This window comes from Coregonus clupeaformis, chromosome 12 (genome assembly GCF_020615455.1).
Source record: "Coregonus clupeaformis isolate EN_2021a chromosome 12, ASM2061545v1, whole genome shotgun sequence".
Lineage (NCBI taxonomy): Eukaryota > Metazoa > Chordata > Actinopteri > Salmoniformes > Salmonidae > Coregonus > Coregonus clupeaformis.
In genome coordinates this window covers 45,723,784-45,745,319 of record NC_059203.1, presented here as the reverse complement: position 1 = coordinate 45,745,319, position 21,536 = coordinate 45,723,784, and the positions used below count along the sequence as shown (strand labels likewise).

At 39.2% G+C, this 21,536-nt stretch overlaps 1 protein-coding gene across 2 annotated transcripts in view; it reads right to left on the bottom strand.

The window, feature by feature from the left end:
• The window catches only part of LOC121578286 (contactin-4), a 192,648-nt gene that overhangs the window by 162,036 nt on the left and 9,076 nt on the right, over positions 1–21,536 (bottom strand). The window lies entirely within an intron of this gene.

The window sequence follows — 21,536 nt, the reverse complement described above, 5'->3', positions numbered from 1 at the left end:
GAAAGTGCTAATGAAAGACTGTAAAGGACTGTAACATTGATTGAACATTAAGATAATTGAAGGAATATGATGGCATTCCTTACTTCTGATAACATGTCAAGGACTAGGGAAATGCTTTTCAAAATGTTGACCTTTACGGCAGCGTGTAGCCTACTGTACACATTCATTCATGTGCAGTGCCTTCAGAAAGTATTCATACCCCTTGACCTACTCCATATTTTGTTGTGTTACAGCCTGAATTCAAAATTGATTAAATATATGTTTTTCTCACCCATCTACACCTATCTACCCATACAACATAATGACTAAATGAAAACATGCTTTTGGAAATGTTTGCAAATTTATTGAAAATGAAAAACTGAAATATCTCATTTACATAAGTATTCACACCCCTGTGCCAATACTTTGTAGAAGCACCTTTGGCAGCGATTACAGCTGTGAGTCTTTCTGGGTAAGTCTCTAAGAGCTTTCCACACCTGGATTGAGCAACATTTGCTCATTATTATTTTCAAAATTCTTCAAGCTCTACCAAATTGGTTGTTGATCATTGCTAGAATACCATTTTCAGGTATTGACATAGAAGTTCAAGTAGATTTAAGTCAAAACTGTAACTCGGCCACTCAGCAACTTTTCAGTTATTGTCCTGCTGTATTAATCTCCCAGTGTCTGGTGGAAAGCAGACTGAACCAGGTTTACCTCTAGGATTTTGCATGTGCTTAGTTCCATTCTATTTCTTTTTTATCCTGAAAAACTCCCCAGTCCTTAACCATTACAAACATACCCATAACATGATGCAGCCACCACTATGCTTAAAAATATGGAGAGTGGTACTCAGTGATGTGTAGTATTGGATTTACCCCAAACATAACACTTTGGGACAAAAAGTTAATTGCTTTGCCACATTCTTTGCAGTATTACTTTAGTGGCTTGTTGCAAACGGGATGCGTGTTTTGAAATATTTGTATTCTGTACAGCCTTCATTCTTTCAATCTGTCAATTAGGTTAGTATGGTGGAGTACTACAATGTTGTTGATCCATCCTCAGTTTTCTCCTATCACAGCCATTAAACTCTGTAAATGTTTTAAAGTCACCATTGGCCTCATGGTGAAATCCCTGAGCGGTTTCCTTCCTCTCCGACAACTGAGTTAGGAAGGATGCCTGTATCTTTGTAGTAACTGGGTGTATTGATACACCATCCAAAGTGTAATTAATAACTTCACCATGCTCAAAGGTATATTCATTGTCTGCTTTTTTCTATTTTTACCTACAGTGGGGAGAACAAGTATTTGATACACTGCCAATTTTGCAGGATTTCCTACTTACAAAGCATGTAGAGGTCTGTAATTTTTATCATAGGTACACTTCAACTGTGAGAGACAGAATCCAGAAAAAAATCCAGAAAATCACATTGTATGATTTTTAAGTAATTAATTTGCATTTTATTGCATGACATAAGTATTTGATACATCAGAAAAGCAGAACTTAATATTTGGTACAGAAACCTTTGTTTGCAATTACAGAGATCATACGTTTCCTGTAGGTGTTGACCAGGTTTGCACACACTGCAGCAGGGATTTTGGCCCACTCCTCCATACAGACCTTCTCCAGATCCTTCAGGTTTCGGGGCTGTCGCTGGGCAATACGGACTTTCAGCTCCCTCCAAAGATTTTCTATTGGGTTCAGGTCTGGAGACTGGCTAGGCCACTCCAGGACCTTGAGATGCTTCTTACAGAGCCACTCCTTAGTTGCCTTGGCTGTGTGTTTCGGGTCGTTGTCATGCTGGAAGACCCAGCCACGACCCATCTTCAATGCTCTTACTGAGGGAAGGAGGTTGTTGGCCAAGATCTAGCGATACATGGCCCCATCCATCCTCCCCTCAATACGGTGCAGTCGTCCTGTCCCCTTTGCAGAAAAGCATCCCCAAAGAATGATGTTTCCACCTCCATGCTTCACGGTTGGGATGGTGTTCTTGGGGTTGTACTCATCCTTCTTCTTCCTTCAAACACGGCGAGTGGAGTTTAGACCAAAAAGCTCTATTTTTGTCTCATCAGACCACATGACCTTCTCCCATTCCTCCTCTGGATCATCCAGATGGTCATTGGCAAACTTCAAATGGGCCTGGACATGCGCTGGCTTGAGCAGGGGGACCTTGCGTGCGCTGCAGGATTTTAATCCACGACGGCGTAGTGTGTTACTAATGGTTTTCTTTGAGACTGTGGTCTCAGCTCTCTTCAGGTCATTGACCAGGTCCTGCCGTGTAGTCCTGGGCTGATCCCTCACCTTCCTCATGATCATTGATGCCCCACGAGGTGAGATCTTGCATGGAGCCCCAGACCAAGAGTGATTGACCGTCATCTTGAACTTCTTCCATTTTCTAATAATTGCGCCAACAGTTGTTGCCTTCTCACCAAGCTGCTTGCCTATTGTACTGTAGCCCATCCCAGCCTTGTGCAGGTTTACAATTTTATCAGTGATGTCCTTACACAGCTCTCTGGTCTTGGCCATTGTGGAGAGGTTGGAGTCTGTTTGATTGAGTGTGTGGACAGGTGTCTTTTATACAGGTAACGAGTTCAAACAGGTGCAGTTAATACAGGTAATGAGTGGAGAACAGGAGGGCTTCTTAATGAAAAACGAACAGGTCTGTGAGAGCCGGAATTCGTACTGGTTGGTAGGTAATCAAATACTTATGTCATGCAATAAAATGCAAATGAATTACTTTAAAATCATACAATGTGATTTTCTGGATTTTTGTCTCTCACAGTTGAAGTGTACCTATGATAAAAATTACAGACCTCTACATGCTTTGTAAGTAGGAAACCCTGCAAAATCGGCAGTGTATCAAATACTTGTTCTCCCCACTGTATGTACAGTGCATATTATTTATTATTACAGTGCCTTGCAAAAGTATTCATCCCCCTTGGCATTTTTCCTATTTTGTTGCATTACAACCTGTAATATAAACTGATTTTCATTTAGATTTCATGTAATGGACATACACAAAATAATCAAAATTGGTGAAGTGAAATGAAAAAAAATAACTTGTTTAAAAAAATTCTGAAAAATAAATAACGTAAAAGTGGTGCGTGCATATGTATTCACCCCCTTTGCTATGAAGCCCCTAAATAAGATCTGGTGCAACCAATTACCTTCAGAAGTCACATAATTACTTAAATATAGTCCACCTGTGTGCAATCTAAATGTCACATGATCTGTCACATGATCTCAGTATATATACACCTGTTCTGAAAGGCCCCAGAGTCTGCAACACCACTAAGCAAGGGGCACCACCAAACAAGTGGCACCATGAAGACCAAGGAGCTCTCCAAACAGGTCAGAGACAAAGTTGTGGAGAAGTACAGATCAGGGTTGGGTTATAAATAAATATCATCCCACGGAGCACCATTAAATCCATTCTAAAAAAAAAATAAGAATATGGCACCACAAAAAACCTGCCAAGAGTGGGCCGCCCACCAAGACTCACGGACCAGGCAAGGAGGGTATTAATCAGAGAGGCAACAAAGAGACCAAGATAACCCTGAAGGTACTGCAAAGCTCCACAGCGGAGATTGGAGAATCTGTCCATAGGACCACTTTAAGCCATACACTCCACAGAGCTGGGCTTTACGGAAGAGTGGTCAGAAAAAACATTTGCTTAAAGAAATAAATAAGTAAACACGTTTGGTGTTCGCCAAAAGCCATGTGGGAGACTCCCCAAACATATGGAAGAAGGTACTCTGGTCAGATGAGACTAAAATTGAGCTTTCTGGCCATCAAGGAAAACGCTATGTCTAGCGCAAACCCAACACCTCTCATCACACCGAGAACACCATCATGAAGCATGGTGGTGGCAGCATCATGCTGTGGGGATGTTTTTCATCAGCAGGGACTAGGAAACTGGTCAGAATTGAAGGAATGATGGATAGCGCTAAATACAGGGACATTTTAGAGGGAAACCTGTTTCAGTCTTCCAGAGATTTGAGACTGGGACGGAGGTTCACCTTCCAGTAGGACAATGACCCTAAGCATACTGCTAAAGCAACACTTGAGTGGTTTAAGGGGAAACATTTAAATGTCTTGGAATTGCCTAGTCAAAGCCCAGACCTCAATCCAATTGAGAATCTGTGGTATGACTTAAAGATTGCTGTACACCAGCGGAACCCATCCAACTTGAAGGAGCTGGAGCAGTTTGCCTTGAAGAATGGGCAAAAATCCCAGTGGCTAGATGTGCCAACCTTATAGAGACATACCCCCAAGAGACTTGCAGCTGTAATCACTGCAAAAGGTGGCTCTACAAAGTATTGACTTTGGGGGGGTAAATAGTTATGCACGCTCAAGTTTTCAGTTCTTTTGTCTTATTTCTTGTTTGTTTCACACATTTTTTTATTTTGCATCTTCAAAGTGGTAGGCATGTTGTGTAAATCAAATGATACAAACCCCCCAAAAATCTATTTTAATTCCAGGATGTAAGGCAACAAAATAGGAAAAATGCCAAGGGGGGTGAATACTTTCGCAAGCCACTGTACCAATAGCTGCCCTTCTTTGCGAGTCATTGGAACACCTCTTTGTTCTTTGTGGTTGACTCTGTGTTTGAAATTCACTGCTCGACTGAGGGACCTTCTGTTAAACACTATTATTGCACACAGAGTGAGTACATGCAACTTCTTATGTGGCTCCTGAACTTATTTAGGATTGCCATAACAAAGGGGTTGAATACATATTGACTCAAGACATTTCAGCTTTTCATTTTTTGTTAATTTGTAAAAAATTGGAAAAACATAATTCCAATTTTATATTATGGGGTATTGTGTGAAGGCCAGCGACAACAAAATCTAAATTTCATTCTGTAACACAAGAAAATGTGAATAAAGTAAAGGGATATGAATACTTTCTGAAGGCACTGTATATTTAGATCTAGTAAATTATGGATGTATAAGAAATTAAGCCTTAAAAGAGAAATGTACAAAGAGATTGCCTTAAAGTATACATCAGTTAATTAATTAAATTAGTTATAAACTGACTCAATATTCTCTTTCACCAAATACCCATTACATGTAACTCTGAATGCACAGCATTTGTTTTATAGAGAAGTGCTGATGGGCTAGTTCAGACATACTATAATTCTTTTTTAAACATACATTACTCCTTTTTTCTCCCTCCCAAAGTCAAGCTGGAGCCTATTCTATTAACTAAAAACTCACAGAGGGAAAACAACAAACATTTGCACTGATTTTCATGTTTGATACAGCGATTACTACTGACATGCATCTCTATATCCATTACAAATACAGTTCCAGAGAAACCAATTTTTAAGCCTATTTTAGGAGCTCACTCTTAAACATACAGTGGCATACCTATACATAATAATACCCATTCACCTTTATGTTCATAAATGTTGCAAGCCATAGCAAGAGATAGGGTGTAAAAAACTCCAGTGATCCCACTACAGTGTCAACGTCAGATGTGTTTTATTCCCCAGCAGAAATACCAGGGGTATCGCATGGAATCAGTACCCAAACCTCAAAAGCCTCAAAAGTCCCATGGCAGTACTTTTAAAACATTAGCTTACTGTACCCTGCTCCCCTAAAGACAATATACAGTAATACTTACTCATTTTATTCAGGAAACTGCTCTCTATGTTTAGTAGAAAAGTAGTTAATGGTGAACTTTTAAACATTACATGGTAATTTTGATGCAGGGCTTTTGTTATAGTCAGTCTTTGAATATGTATTACATATAGTCATTCTTCTGCTGTTGAAAGACAAATATGATCCAATTACTGATTTATTCAGTGGCTGACACAATCAATTGCTGCATTGTTGAAATTTGAATTACAGATTTCCCTTTCATCTTGCCTGCTCAACACCAACCCCCCAAAACAACAAGTTTTTTTGAGAGGACTGAATAATAAATATATACACCACAGGAGGTTGGTTGCACCTTAATTGGGGAGAACGGGCTCTTGTTCTAATGACTGGAGTGGAATAAGTGGAATGATAACAAATACATCAAACACATGGTTTCCATGTCATTCCATTTGCTCCGTTCCGGATATTATTATGAGCCGTTCTCCCCTCAGCAGCCTCCTGTGATATACACAGAACCACACCTTTCCTTGGAATACAACATAAACAATCTGAATGAACCCGCATTGCGTTTTGTCTTTTTCTTTAATTGATTAAATTGGGGAATTTGTTTAATTTCCTAATTGTTTTGATGAACAGTGCCAAATGGGAGATGTACAATGAGGGATAAAAAAGTATTTGATCCCCTGCTGATTTTGTACGTTTGCCCACTGACAAAGAAATTATCAATCTATAATTTTAATGGTAGGTTTATTTCAACAGTGAGAGACAGAATAACAACAAAAAAATCCAGAAAAACGCATTTAAAAAATGTTATAAATTGATTTGCATTTTAATGAGGGAAATAAGTACTTGACCCCCTCTCAATCAGAAAGATTTCTGGCTCCCAGGTGTCTTTTATACAGGTAATGAGCTGAGATTAGGAGCACACTTAAAGGGAGTGCTCCTAATCTCAGTTTGTTACCTGTATAAAAGACACTTGTCCACAGAAGCAATCAATCAATCAGATTCCAAACTCTCCACCATGGCCAAGACCAAAGAGCTCTCCAAGGATGTCAGGGACAAGATTGTAGACCTACACAAGGCTGGAATGGGCTACAAGACCATCGCCAAGCAGCTTGGTGAGAAGGTGACAACAGTTGGTGCGATTATTTGCAAATGGAAGAAACACAAAATAACTGTCAATCTCCCTCAGCCTGGGGCTCCATGCAAGATCTCACCTTGTGGAGTTGCAATGATCATGAGAACGGTGAGGAATCAGCCCAGAACTACACGGGAGGATCTTGTCAATGATCTCAAGGCAGCTGGGACCATAGTCACCAAGAAAACAATTGGTAACACACTACGCCGTGAAGGACTGAAATCCTGCAGCGCCCGCAAGGTCCCCCTGCTCAAGAAAGCACATATACAGGCCCGTCTGACGTTTGCCAATGAACATCTGAATGATTCAGAGGAGAACTGGGTGAAAGTCTTGTGGTCAGATGAGACCAAAATCGAGCTCTTTGGCATCAACTCAACTCGCCGTGTTTGGAGGAGGAGGAATGCTGCCTATGACCCCAAGAACATGGAGGTGGAATCATTATGCTTTGGGGGTGTTTTTCTGCTAAGGGGACAGGACAACTTCACCGCATCAAAGGGACAATGGACGGGGCCATGTACCGTCAAATCTTGGGTGAGAACCTCCTTCCCTCAGCCAGGGCATTGAAAATGGGTCGTGGATGGGTATTCCAGCATGACAATGACCCAAAACACACGGCCAAGGCAACAAAGGAGTGGCTCAAGAAGAAGCACATTAAGGTCCTGGAGTGGCCTAGCCAGTCTCCAGACCTTAATCCCATAGAAAATCTGTGGAGGGAGCTGAAGGTTCGAGTTGCCAAACGTCAGCCTCGAAACCTTAATGACTTGGAGAAGATCTGCAAAGAGGAGTGGGACAAAATCCCTCCTGAGATGTGTGCAAACCTGGTGGCTAACTACAAGAAACTTCTGACCTCTGTGATTGCCAACAAGGGTTTTGCAGCCAAGTATTAAGTCATGTTTTGCAGAGGGGTCAAATACTTATTTCCCTCATTAAAATGCAAATCAATTTCAAAAAATTTTGGCATGCGTTTTTCAGGATTTTTTTGTTGTTATTCTGTCTCTCACTGTTCAAATAAATCTACCATTAAAATTATAGACTGATCATGTCTTTGTCAGTGGGCAAACGTACAAAATCAGCAGGGGATCAAATACTGTTTTCCCTCACTGTATTTGGTTTTGAGTAGCAGGGAGAGGAAGTAGATATGTAAATGGACACAGTGGGGGCAGGCAGTAAGATGTATGCAGCTTGCCACAGAGTCTGAGAGAAGAATAAAGAATAAGTCTGAGGCAAATGTCAGAAGCTGCCTCTGGAAACGCTGTGTACACTGGATAGAAAGGTATTACAGCAATATGACATGTTAAGTAATGCAATGTACCATTTGCAAAGCTTCTATAAAAAACAAGCTGCAATAATCCTATGTCCCTCGGGTATATACATGTTTATTCATAGAGTAGAAGTATATAATAATATAATAACCCACACCATCCCATTACGCCACAACCAGGCTCTTGTTAGCATTTCACTATCGAAACAGAGGCAGAAGCAGCACTGAATGTCTCCTTCAGTTCTTGCTAACTGAATTGTAATACTACATTTCAAAGACACACTTGAGTAATGCAATAATCATATGTTTCAAAACACTAGGAGCAGGAAATCAATATGGGAATATTGTATTTTTTTCACTTTCTGAAAATAAGGTCTGAGACTTAAGCCTGGATTTGTCTGAGTGGGTCACATTTAATATATTTATTTATTTCAATCAGTGTCCTCTAATTAATCCCTCTCCCTCAAGATTGAAGCTATATTTCCTCACTCTGCTTATTGACAATATTTATTTCCTTTAGCAACAGCTGGAAGAGCTGGTTGCAAGATCAACTATTCATTTGGACCACCTCAATCACATGCATAACCTTGTATGCCTTGTCTATATATAGCTATATCTGTAAATATAATTTGTTGATATAATAATACATCTGTAAAGAATTGAATTGCTTTAATTACATTTGTTCGGTTCATGCAAGACAGTTTCAGTTTCTATTTGTCCTCATTAAAATGTAATGAAGACTGACTGTATATTATACCACCGTGAATTACAAATGAATGACACACAAATCATGTTTCAAAGTAGTTACATTTTCGGCATTATGGCAGGAGTGTTTAATTTACGCAAAGGGTCAAAAGATAACTGCAACATTTAAATACTCTGAACAAAGATATGAATACAACATGTAAAGTGTTGGTCCCATGTTTCATGAGCTGAAATAAAATATCCTAGAAATGTTCCATATGCACAAAAAGCTTATTTCTCTCAAATGTTGTGCACAAATTTGTTTACATCCCTGTTAGTGAGCATTTCTCCTTTGCCAAGATAATCCATCCACCTAACAGGTGTGGCAAATTAAGAAGCTGATTAAACAGCATTATCATTACACAGGTGCACCTTGTGCTGGGCACAACAAAAGGCCATTCTAAAATGTGCAGCTTTGTCACACAACACAATGCCACAGATGTCTCAGGTTTTGAGGGTGCGTGCAGTTGGCATGCTGACTACAGGAATGTCCACCAGAGCTGTTGACAGAGAATGTAATGTTCATTTCTCTACCATAAGCCCCCTCCAACATCGTTTTAGAGAATTAGACAGCGTGTTCCAGTTCCCGCCAATATCCAGCAACTTCGCACAGCCATTGACGAGGAGTGGGACAACATTCCACAGGCCACAATCAACAGCCTGATCAACTCTATGAAAAAGAGATGTGTCGCGCTGCATGAAGCAAATGGTGGTCATACCAGATACTGACTGGTTTTCTGATCCACGCCCCTACCTTTTTTTAAGGGATCTGTGACCAACAGATTCATATCTGTATTCCCAGTCATGTGAAATACATAGATTTGGGCCTAATTTATTTATTTCAATTGACTGATTTCCTTATATGAACTGTAACTCAGTAAAATATTTGAAATTGTTGCATGCTGCGTTTAGTTTTTTTTTCAGTATAGCTTTGTACCCTGAGGGCTGTTCTGTGAGAAGCTTTGCGATGTACAATTCCTTTAATTTGTAGTGTGACTTGGTCAAATGGAGACATGGCATGATATTGTACCAAATGGTGCATGGTGAGCAATGGAGGTCAGATAACTGACCATTGATTAGCTTTCCTGAATGATGTATACCTACAGTATACTTACCAGGATACATACATCATAGCATATGCCTATGGTGATATCTTATTATGGTAATAATAACACATACTTATGAGACAAAGGTAGGCTCAAAATGTACAAAACACTATGCCTCAATAGAGTTGAGAGAATGACAGAATGAGTTATTACATAAGCTACTGTATAATTATCAGCTATTGTATTTTACTGAGCATTCGTAATGCTTCAGTAATGACTACAGGTGTCCTAATTAATCACAAACCATATGAACTTCAACTGTGATAAAGGTTTTTACAGACATGGTCTACCGGACATTTATTTACTTTGGATTCTTAACTGGGATTTCTCTCCCTCTCATTGTCCTGCCAAACACAGTCTGATGTAATAGAAAGGTTCACGGAACACCCACAGCCAGTTCACACCATGACAGCATTACAACAGTCCCTCTCAGGGTAAAGCACATCCATGAATGGGAACAGAAACATTCAAAACTGTTGTAAGGAAGTACATAAAATAGCTACATATAAGAATGGAGGGTGATTTCAGCATAATGGCACGCAAAATCACAACTTTAATGTCTCACAGAATGGACAAAGAAAATAGAAATGAAACTTTTGATGTGTGTGTCTATAGTACCTCTTGGAGGGAGTGTATATCTAGGGTTGCAAAGCTACAGGTAATTTACGAAAGTTACCAGAATCTTCAGTAATTTTGGTTATTAACAGGTAATCAATGGTAATCAATGGCAATCAATGCAACTCTTCCAACTATTGACTTTTTTCACAATTGCCACCAGTTTGGCGTCAAAACATTTACAACAAAAACATTGACATTGTAAAATAAATAAAAGTGTGTAAAAAACATATAAAGGATATTTCATGCTGAAACCCTCATATTAAACACAAATGGTTGACAGTTTATATTTAGGATCATGTTTTACAGCTTTGTCATCTATTTTGTTATTTTAAAACAATCTTATTTTATTATTTGGTATATTTTACATGTGATAAGTCCACACAGAGGGCCAGAGATAATTACAGACACCGAAAAGGGCCACTAGATGTCTTGTGATAAATTATAAAGAATCCTTGAAAGTTACCAAAATTCTGGTAGTTTAATCTTAAACTTACAACGTTAACAGTAATATACACTCCCCTTGCAACCTTATGTATACACAAAAAAAGCGGACTTCTAAATATTGGCATGTTGGAGAAAAAAAGCTAATAAAAAGTGTTATGGATGTTTCATGAAATGGACACGCTTTTTGGGGAGACTGAGCATATTACCAATGGTCTGTGAGTTTGCTAGTCTTAGGTCAAAACATGAAGAAAAGGCTTGGCTGAACAAAAAATATACAATAAAAGAAAGTATTTTCAATTCTTACTTTAGAGAGCAAAAAATGACCACTATGGATGTTACACCCTCCGTTATGGATGTTTCAGAGTCTGAAATAGACATTCTAATCTTAAAGATGTCTTGACCAAAATCTATCATAACACATTTGTTGTAATTTGGAATGTTTAAAAAATGCCAGCAGAAGGCATAGTATCTTAGGATTACATAATGATAGGTAGTCTGTATACATGACCAGACACCCTAATAGGATTTTTTGCATTTCTTTATATACAGTGCCTTCAAAAAGTATTCACACCCCTTGACTTTTTCCACATTTTGTTGTATTACAGCCTGAATTTAAAATGGATTGAATTGCGTATTTTTTTTGTGAATGGCCTACACACAATACCACATAAGTGGAATTATGTATTTTGAAATTATTACAAATAAAAAAAACATTTAAAGCTGAAATGTCTTGAGTCAATAAGTATTCAACCCCTTTTATGGCAAGCCTAAATAAATTCAGGATAAAAAATGTGCTTAACAATTCACATTATAAGTTGCATGGACTCACTCTGTGTGCAATAATAGTGTTAACATATTTTTTTTATGACTATCTCATCTCTGTATCCCACACAATTATCTATAATGTCCCTCAGTCAAGTAGTGAATTTCAAACACAGATTCAACTACAAACAACAGGGAGGTTTTCCAATGCCTTGCAAAGAAGGGCACCTAATGGTAGATGAAATAAAAAAAAGAAGACTTTCAACATCCCTTTGAGCATGGTGAACTTATTAATTACACTTTGGATGGTGTATGAATACACCCAGTCACTACAAAGATATAGACGTCCTTCCTAAATCAGTTGTCGGAGAGGATGGAAACTGCTCAAGGATTTCACCATGAGGCCAATGGTGACTTTAAATAAGTTACAGAGTTTAATGACTGTGATAGGAGAAAACTGAGGATGGCTCAACAACATTGCAGTTACTCCACAATAGTAACCTATTTGACAGAGTGAAAAGAAGAAAGCCTGTACAGAATAAAAATATTCCAAAACATGCATCCTATTTGCACTAAAGTACTACTTTTTTTAAATGTGGCAAAGCAATTAACTTTCTGTCCGGAATACAAAGTGGTATGTTTGGGGCAAATCCAATTCAACACATTACTAAGTACCACTCTTCATATTTTCAAGCATAGTGGTGGCAGCATCATGTTATGGGTATGCTTGTAATGGATAAGGACTGGGGAGTTTTTTAGGATAAAAAAGAAAGGGAATGGAGCTAGGCACAGACAAAATCCTAGAAGAAACCTGGTTCAGTCTGCTTTCCACCAGACACTGGGAGATGAATTCACCTTTCAGCAGGACAATAACATAGAACACAAGGCCAAATCTACACTGCAGTTTCTTACCAAGAAGATAATGAATGTTCCTGAGTGGCCTTGTTATAGTTTTGATTGAAATCTACTTGAACATCTATGGCAAGACCTGAAAATGGTTGTCTGGCAATGATCAACAACCCATTTTACAGAGCTTGAAGTATTTTGAAAAGAATAATGCGCAAATGTTGCACAATCCAGGTGTGGAAAGCTCTTAGAGACTTACCCAGAAAGACTCACAGCTGTTATCGCTGTCAAATCTGCTTCTACAAAGTATTGAATCAGGGGTGTGAATACTTACTTAAATTAGATATTTCTGTATTTAATTTTCAATACATTTGCAAATAAAACGCTAAAAACATGTTTTCACTTTGTTATTATGGGGTATTGTGTGTAGGTGGGTGAGAAAAAAACGTCATGGATGTTACGGATATCATAACGCTAAAAAAGGATACTGACAATGAAAAGAGACAAAACTATTATAGACCATGTAAAACCTTGATGAATGTTAGCTTTACAGAGAACGTTTTTAAGAGTAACCTCTCATCTTCATAACTAACACTGGGTGACAGCTGTGAGTGGAAAAACAAGCTATGTGAGCCTTTTCAAAAAGCCATGAAATATGATTGACTGAAAAGCCTTTTTTGAGACTTGGCATCATACTCTGTAATGGTGAAAATCCATACAATGTCCTACTTAAACATTTAAAATAAAGCCTGAAATCCAACAAATAGATCTTAATGATAATTATGAATGTGGTTTAATTCAGAAATAACTAACTTTATTTGTGGATGCTCAGGTTGACCTACCAACGGAACTGCCCTGGACCTTAGTTGCCATTGCGCCCATTGGCAGGCACAGAGCTCCTGTATATTTTAGAAATATGTAATAATTGTATGTGTTTTTTGTAATGTTTTTGAATAGCCAAACATGTATAGATTTAGTCTGGATAAAAAAAAATTATTTCCTACCCAAGAATGAATGGCAAATCAGCTTTTCAAGATGGCTAGCTAACAATGCTAGCTACTAGCTAGCTAGCTGTTTTGATTGGATGTTTCTACGGTCTCCTTGATCCAAAAAGGGGATTACAATGCAGTACAGACCTGGGCAGTGCAGACCTTTTTAAATACTCAAGGTAGTCGAATATAGTTTATATAGTTTAAACTAAAAGGCAACTATTTTCTTTGATATTCAAATACAGATCTCAGAAAATCAAAAAATATTTGAAAGTATTTTGAATACCTCTTTGAAAACCAAATAATATTTCAATATTTGCAAGTAATTTTCAAACAAAGAATATGTATTTGATGGCTGCCAAATATTTGACGAAGAACCAATAACTAAAACAGTTAGTTGAATTATAAAAAATATGTGATGATAAGCACATGGTTTGGTGTTCAAATCAGGGGTTGGAACCAGTTTGGGAAACAGAACCAAAAACCGTAAAATAATGGCATTTTTCGAGGAACAGAATCAGAACCAGGAACGAAAGTGATCTATACGGTTCCGGAACAGAACCGTTATCTTAAAAGCATGGGAACCAGTTATTAACGTTATTTCACTTTCCAAGCATTTCTGTCCCACAAAAAAATGCAAATCCCTCACTCTGTCACAAACATATTCCAGTGTGTGCCTGACAGCTGACAATCTTTGCCAGTGTGTGTGCATGTAGGCTATCTGCCCCTCCCCCTCCGAAGCATAGGCTACTTTAGCCTACTGACATTACAAGCGTGATTCAGAAATTAGGGAGAGAAATCTTTTATTTGAGAAGAATATGGATTATCCGTTTTTTTTATGCTAGTTAAGGATACCATAGTTATCATGTTTCACATTGGATTTATTAACTACAAACAGGTAAGACGTGTTTTTATTTAACACACAAGCTTGATAGCTAGCTAGCTAGCTAGCTCTGCTCCAACGTTAAGCCAACTCTCTGAAGTTCAAAGACATTCAAAGTTCCTTCATAGAATTCCAATTGGCTCATTCATCCCCCCCTCATCTCCCCTGTAACTTTTCCCCAGGTCGTTGCTGTAAATGAGAATGTGTTCTCAGTCAAGTTACCTGGTCAAACAAGGGTTAAATAAAAATAAATAAATAAATACAAACAGAAGCCGCTCCTCTTTAGGTATAATTCTGTGGGCCTAATTCAGATAATGCATGTCATCACAAGATGCCCAGTGCTTAAAGCCAAACCTCCTCCTCCACCCTCTCTCGCTCTCTCCCCACCCGCAAAATGTTAGTCGCATCTTGTGCCCTACACTTGTCTGTCCATTGAATTTAAACATTGGACAGACAAGTTCATAGCAAGCTGCTCTATCTGCACTGATTGGTGAAGTAATTTAATGTCGAGCTAAATGTAAAAACATGTCAATTTCAGAGGTTTAAAAAGGAACAGAAAGGAGCAATATAGACCATTACTTTTTGGGGAGATTCGAACCGGTTCAGAACTTTATTTTGCTGGTCGAAAGAGTGGATCGGATTTTTTTTTTAAGAATGGTTGTGTTTCAAATATTCAAATATTTGTAAAAAGCAGTTGCTTTCTCAGATATATATTCAAATTGTTTACAAAAGTAGTTCATTTTTTACCCCTTTGTCACGATCGTCGAAATGTGTGGACCAAGGCGCAGCGTGATATGCGTACATCTTTTTAATAGTGTACTGGCAACACGATACAAAATACAAAACAACAAACGAAACGTGAAGTCATCGGTCATGAACACAAACCAACACGGAACAAGATCCCACAAAACACAAGTGCACAACAGGCTGCCTAAGTATGGTTCCCAATCAGAGACAACAAGCAACAGCTGATTCTCGTTGCCTCTGATTGAGAACCACCCCGGCCAACCTAGAAAACACATGAACTAGAAACTGAACATAGAACACAAAACATAGACCCTACACACCCTGGCTCAACATATAAGAGTCCCCAGAGCCAGGGCGTGACACCCTTTTTGTAGTTACAGTCTTGTCCCATCACTGCAACTCCTGTACGGAATCGGGAGATGCGAAGGTCGAGAGCCATGCGTCCTCCGAAACACGACCCTGCCAAGCCACACTGCTTCTTGACACACTGCTCGCTTAACCCGGAAGCCAGCCGCACCAATATTCAGAGGAAACACTGTACAACTGGCGACACGAGTCAGCGTGCATGTACCCAGCCCGCCACAAAGAGTCGCTAGAGAGCAATGGGACAAGGACATCCCGGCCAGCCAAACCCTCCCCTAACCCGGATGATGCTGGGCCGATTGTGCACCGCCTCTTGGGTATCCCGGTCATGGCCGGTTGCGACACAGCCTGGGATCGAATCCGGGTCTGTAGTGACGCCTGTAGCACTGCGATGCAGTGCCTTACACCACTGCGCTACTCGGGAGGCCTCATTTTAATTACTTTCTGAGATCTGTATTAAAATAGTTTTTGGGATTTGTATTCAAATAGTTGTAGTCACTTCTAAAGTAACTATTTGTTCTTACTTTCCACAAAGCATAGTTAAAACTATAGTTAAGCCCATAGTTATAGTTATTCCAGGTCTGATGCAGTGGCAAGTTGGCAGTGAGAAATTCATAGCTCAAAAGCATTCCTCCAAAGTTATGAGTGGACTGTATCTTGAGTAAGTGGGGTGATAAAAAAAATAACTGCATCGATCTTATCCTACAAGTGTCCTACCGCACGGAGAAGACGCAGATGGTGAGACACCCGGCTTGTGGTACCTGCCCCCGGACGACCTGATCTGGCTTCTCAGCTCCCCCTGTTCACCACCTGCACCTGCACCTCCCTCTGCTTAAGCCTTGTGCTATTGACTGTTGCACCATCTGTTTGAGGCTTGAAGTACTCCGAATTTTGCAGTCCAGACCTATACTCATGTTATTCATATGTTTTATTGTTATTTGTTTTGCTTTTTAAGCATCTTGAGATTTGTTTACTTGTATGTACTATGTACTGCAATTCAGCATTTAGCTGCCAAGTACTTGTAAAAATGTAATGAACTACTACATGGCTCACAATGTAAGGCTATCAACATCAGAATATACATGCCTACATTCTCCTTCTCATGGTTCTTTGTATTGGGATGTAACCAAGCTAAGGCAAGCTAAAGCAACGCTGAAACACTTCCTGTCTGTGAGAATCTCATTATACTCTGTCTGCACCCAGTGTGTTGCTTTGGTTTGTCTTGTGGTATAACCACCATAATGAACATCAGAACAAAGGAGTAGACAGTTTAAAGCTAAAACACAGCACAAAAATCCCTTTCTTCACCTTATAATAAGCTACTGTTTCATGCAGCTACCGTTTCATGAGTGTCAAATAGAATAATCCTAAAGCGGTGCAGCCTCTGCCAGCTCGGAGCACAATAAACAGAGACACTACTATAAAACTGCTCAACTATCAAGATGTCCAAGAGTGCTGTTGATGACACAATTGCTGTACTGTTTAAATATATAGGAAATTATTCAAGAAGCCTGTTCTGATCCTCATTTAGAAGTAGGTTGATCAATAAATATTCCAGTAATAATTGCAATAATATAGATTGAATATCCAAAAGTATTGACTAGAACTACAAGTAACAAGTTGGAGTATTAATAATTTACATTTTAGTCATTTAGCAGACGCTCTTATCCAGAGCGACTTACAGTTAATGAATACATTTTCATACTTGCCCCTCGTGGGAATCAAACCCACAACCCTGGCATTGCAAGCGCCAAGCTCTACCAACTGAGCTACACGGGCCACTTCTCCAATCAACCAGAATACGAGTAGACTGTTACCATTTGTATGCATGTCATTTAGTAGCCAACTCCTCTGACCTTCGTTGTCATGCCATGCTATGCCAGACATATGGCATGGCAGCCATAGTCAGAGTGATTGGCTAAAGCACTAACATATCTGAAACTAGGCTAGAACATCAGTGCCTCATATCACTAACAGAATGGTACCATCATCATCTGTTCCCTGATAAAAGCACCAGCTGAAACACAGTGGGTGTTATCAGTGGTGACTAGATGTTGGCAGTGGACAGTTAAAGCTCGTAGACCATCCAGGGGAGTGATATTACAGGCTTCATTACTTACATCATCATGTCTCTCAAACCCCTACTCACTGTGGTGTCGCGCACCAGCTGGATTACTATAGAATGTGTTTCCTCATCATAAAACCCAATAAAAACTGAACAATTGGAGTCGTGCGCAGTAATTCAACTCCATATAATGAGGTCAAAGAATGCAGCAATACCCTTTCTGTGAGGTCGAGAATACAGCATCAACATCAACCCCCCCCCCCCCCCCCCCAACCATACTTGACATGGATGTTTGAATTCCCTTGTAGAAAATACAGTAAAAATAAAGAGTATTTCACACAATGACAATTGTGCCAGTGCTCCCTTGTAAAACTCCCGAGTGGCGCAGTGGTCTAAGGCACTGCATCGCAGTGCTAGCTGTGCCACTAGAGATCCTGGTTCGATCCAGGCTCTGTCGTAGCCGGCGCGACCGGGAGACCCATGGGGCGGCGCGCAATTGGCACAGCGTCTTCCATGGTAGGGGAGGGAATGGCCGGCAGGGATGTAGCTCAGTTGATAGAGCATGGCGTTTGTAACGCCAGGGTTGTGGGTTCGATTCCCACAGGGGGTAGGAAAAAATAAAAGAAATGTATGCATGCGCTAACTGTAAGTCGCTCTGGATAAGAGTGTCTGCTAAATGACTAAAATGTAAATGTAAAATAGATATTTATCTCAACATGATTCACATGGATAAATAACGAAATAAAAAAATTATTGCATTCATAGGAAATTGAATCACATCCAAGGTTCACTGGTACAGTACATCATAACTCGCCTGCCATACAGTATATGGACATTTCCATTGTTAAAATGACTGTATGAAACAGACTATTTGGATTCTTCAAGATAGTTTAAAGGGATCGTTAGGGATTTTGGCAATGAAGCCATCTACTTCCCCAGAGTCAGATGAACTCGTGGATACCATTTTTATGTATCTGTGTCCAGTATGAAGGAAGTTAGAGGTAGTTTTGCGAGCCAATACTAATTAGCTTAAAATGATTTCCACAAGTTCATCTGACTCTGGCTTCATTGCCAAAATCCCGAACTATCCCTTTAAATTGCTGACCTTTTTAACATGGCAAGCACAGAAGAGACTTTTCATAATCTGCTGTGACTGATGTGTATTTGACAGCAGATATTTGATGGCGTGATGATTTGTAAATTTGTAAGGCAGACTAGATAATGCTGCTCGCCTCATACACAGTACTCTATAGTGGATTATATACATATATATATATATATATATATATATATATATATATATATATATATATATATATACACTAAGCCATTCTGTTGGCCTACTTCCCTTGAATATAGTTGTCAATTATTCACGTCAGGAGTCATATTTTCCTGCTTTTCTAGCATGGATAGCGTGTCCACCAGTGTGCTCCTGGATAGCACTTCAACACTAAATAAACATGTTCATATCATTCTTTGCCTTTTCTGCCCTTTCAGCTGACGTTCTGTCAATCACCCAGGCAAGTCCCCATGTTTAAAATGCACCAGAATGAGGGAGGACTCCCTTATTTGCAGCACTTGGGAGGTCATTATTTTGCTATTTGCATGTAGCTTTCATAAACTTCTGCAATTCCTTGAAAACATTAGCAAAAACATTTCCACTTACAGTATAAGAGCAACAGGGGACATTTTCCTATCTGTATAAATGAGAGCAGTACACGAAGAGTACTTATGCTGTGCAGTGTGTGAAACCTTCCAAGAAATGTAAAGTATTGCTCAGAATATTAATAATTAAACAAAGAAAGCCATCAGTAGACTGTATGCTTCACAATTGCTACATAAATAACACATGCTTCGGATACAACACACTATTAATAGGTTGAATTCTAGCAGTCCATGTTCATTTGAATTGATACCATTGTGTTTTTCATAATGAATTGTCTAAAGTCCAAAGAATGCAGACTGTTGTGAATCAGGATATTCCATTTGCCTTGTATTTGTTTCTGGTCAAACTTGTTTTACAATAGTGTATTCTTTGAAATTCATTCCACCAGAAACCATCAAACGGATAGTACCATAACTTGCTGTGTCTACAGCGCCAGAACATTGTGACATTCTGTTGAGTCATCTAGTGATCCCAATTCATCCAACTTTTCTTTAATCTCAACTATGTGGAAAGAAAATAACAATGCCTTCTGGGGCATGTGGTTTTTATTTAGCATATTTGTATTCCAATAAATGGTGGGGGAAAGAAGGCTTACAAATTACAGGCCCACCCTATGGGGGGGGGCTGTAATTTGTAAGCCTTCTTTCCCCCGCCAAGTGGGTAAGTTGCTCTCATAAATACTTGCAAAATCAGAGCATTTCCCCCAGTGGTACAACGATAACAAAGTGTTAAAAGATCAAAATAATTCCCTCGTCTTCAATTTAAGTGCATTCTGAAGAAAAAACACAAACCTGACCTCTTGCTGTGATTGCTTGGAAAGCAGTTGTTAGAAGCCCTCACATAAAGCATAGTTAATAATGCAATAGTTCCAATGCTCAGATATGTACACAAGCTGGTTGTTGTGTGGTGTTGCTCTTAATCGGCCTTCAATTGAATCTGTTCCCAAGGAGGGACCGTGTCACACCATGTTTGAGTAAGGAAATGATGCAGGAACAACACAGTTTGTACCGCACCCCAAGGATTGTTGTGCCTCTAAGCCAAAAGCCCACATCTAGCTCTGACATATTTCCCAACACAGGATTGAGGCAATATGAGTGGAATACAGCTAGGGTGTTAACTAACTGAATGATGAAGCAAGAAATACTGAGATGGAGCTGCCTTGATGTAGAAGATGTCATAATGTAACTACTGTACAAGGGCAAAACAAATTAACTATCTCACTTTATCTACTTACAAATGTATACATATTGGATGTTTAGCTAACCTTAATAACTATGTTATTACATTACAAACACACTGTATTTCCAACTTCAAAGTCTGCAAATACCTCAATTCAGACAATACTTAATGAAAAGATCTGGACAGAATTCTCCTTTACCATCCCTTAATGGCAGGAGGTAAAAGGTGGCAGACATGATTTACCATCCTGTAAGAATAGGAGATTTGTTTTATTGAAATCCAATCTACGGTCTGTGAGACCACAACACCTCCAGCTGTAGACTGATCTCTTAGAGCTGACCAAATGCCTCTCAGCAAATAAAAAGCCTTTTAACACAAATTGCCTTTTTTGGCTTTTTCACCTTTTATGAATAAAAAAAAAAACAGGAGAGTGCAGACAGATGCATTAGGAGGTAGGCTGATTTTAATTGTTGGGTTATTGGGCCATTGTAGTGTTGCTAGCTGGGATATAGTACTTCAGTAAAACGATGAGCTACTGTAGGGCGGGCCAGCCCCCGAAGTGACTCTTATCAACTGTATGCAAGAGGTTTTATTGCCTTCTCAGGAATTCAGCCTTCTCTGTGTAGCTCTTGCCAATCCCCATTCTGTTTTCTTTACATCCTGTAGGTCTGATATCTGATTGGAGGTTAACTTTACAGTAATACTACTGGCAAACAACTCAGACTTTAAATCTAAACATGGTAAAATGTTTATAAAAGGGTCTTAGCTTCTCTTTCTGGTGAGACCTGTGCTGGTGAGATACCTACACTCTCTCTTTCCTCCCCATGGACTTATTGGGGCATGGCCTTTCAGGCTATGGTTTCTCTCTCTCTCTCTGATCATGCCTAGAATAATGCCTTGTAATGCTTGTTAATGCTTGGTAACTTACACTTATGCCTTGAATGTGAGTCATTCATTTTACAATGTTAATTAAATATTTGCTTTTGATATTGCAATTCTTATTCCTTTCTTTTACTGTAACTTAACATATTGCTAAATTGTCTTTATGGTGTCAGAAAAACATTTAATGGGCTAATTGCTTAGTCTTATTATGGGTCGTATGTGAGGTATATATAATACAAATATGATCAATATTACCCC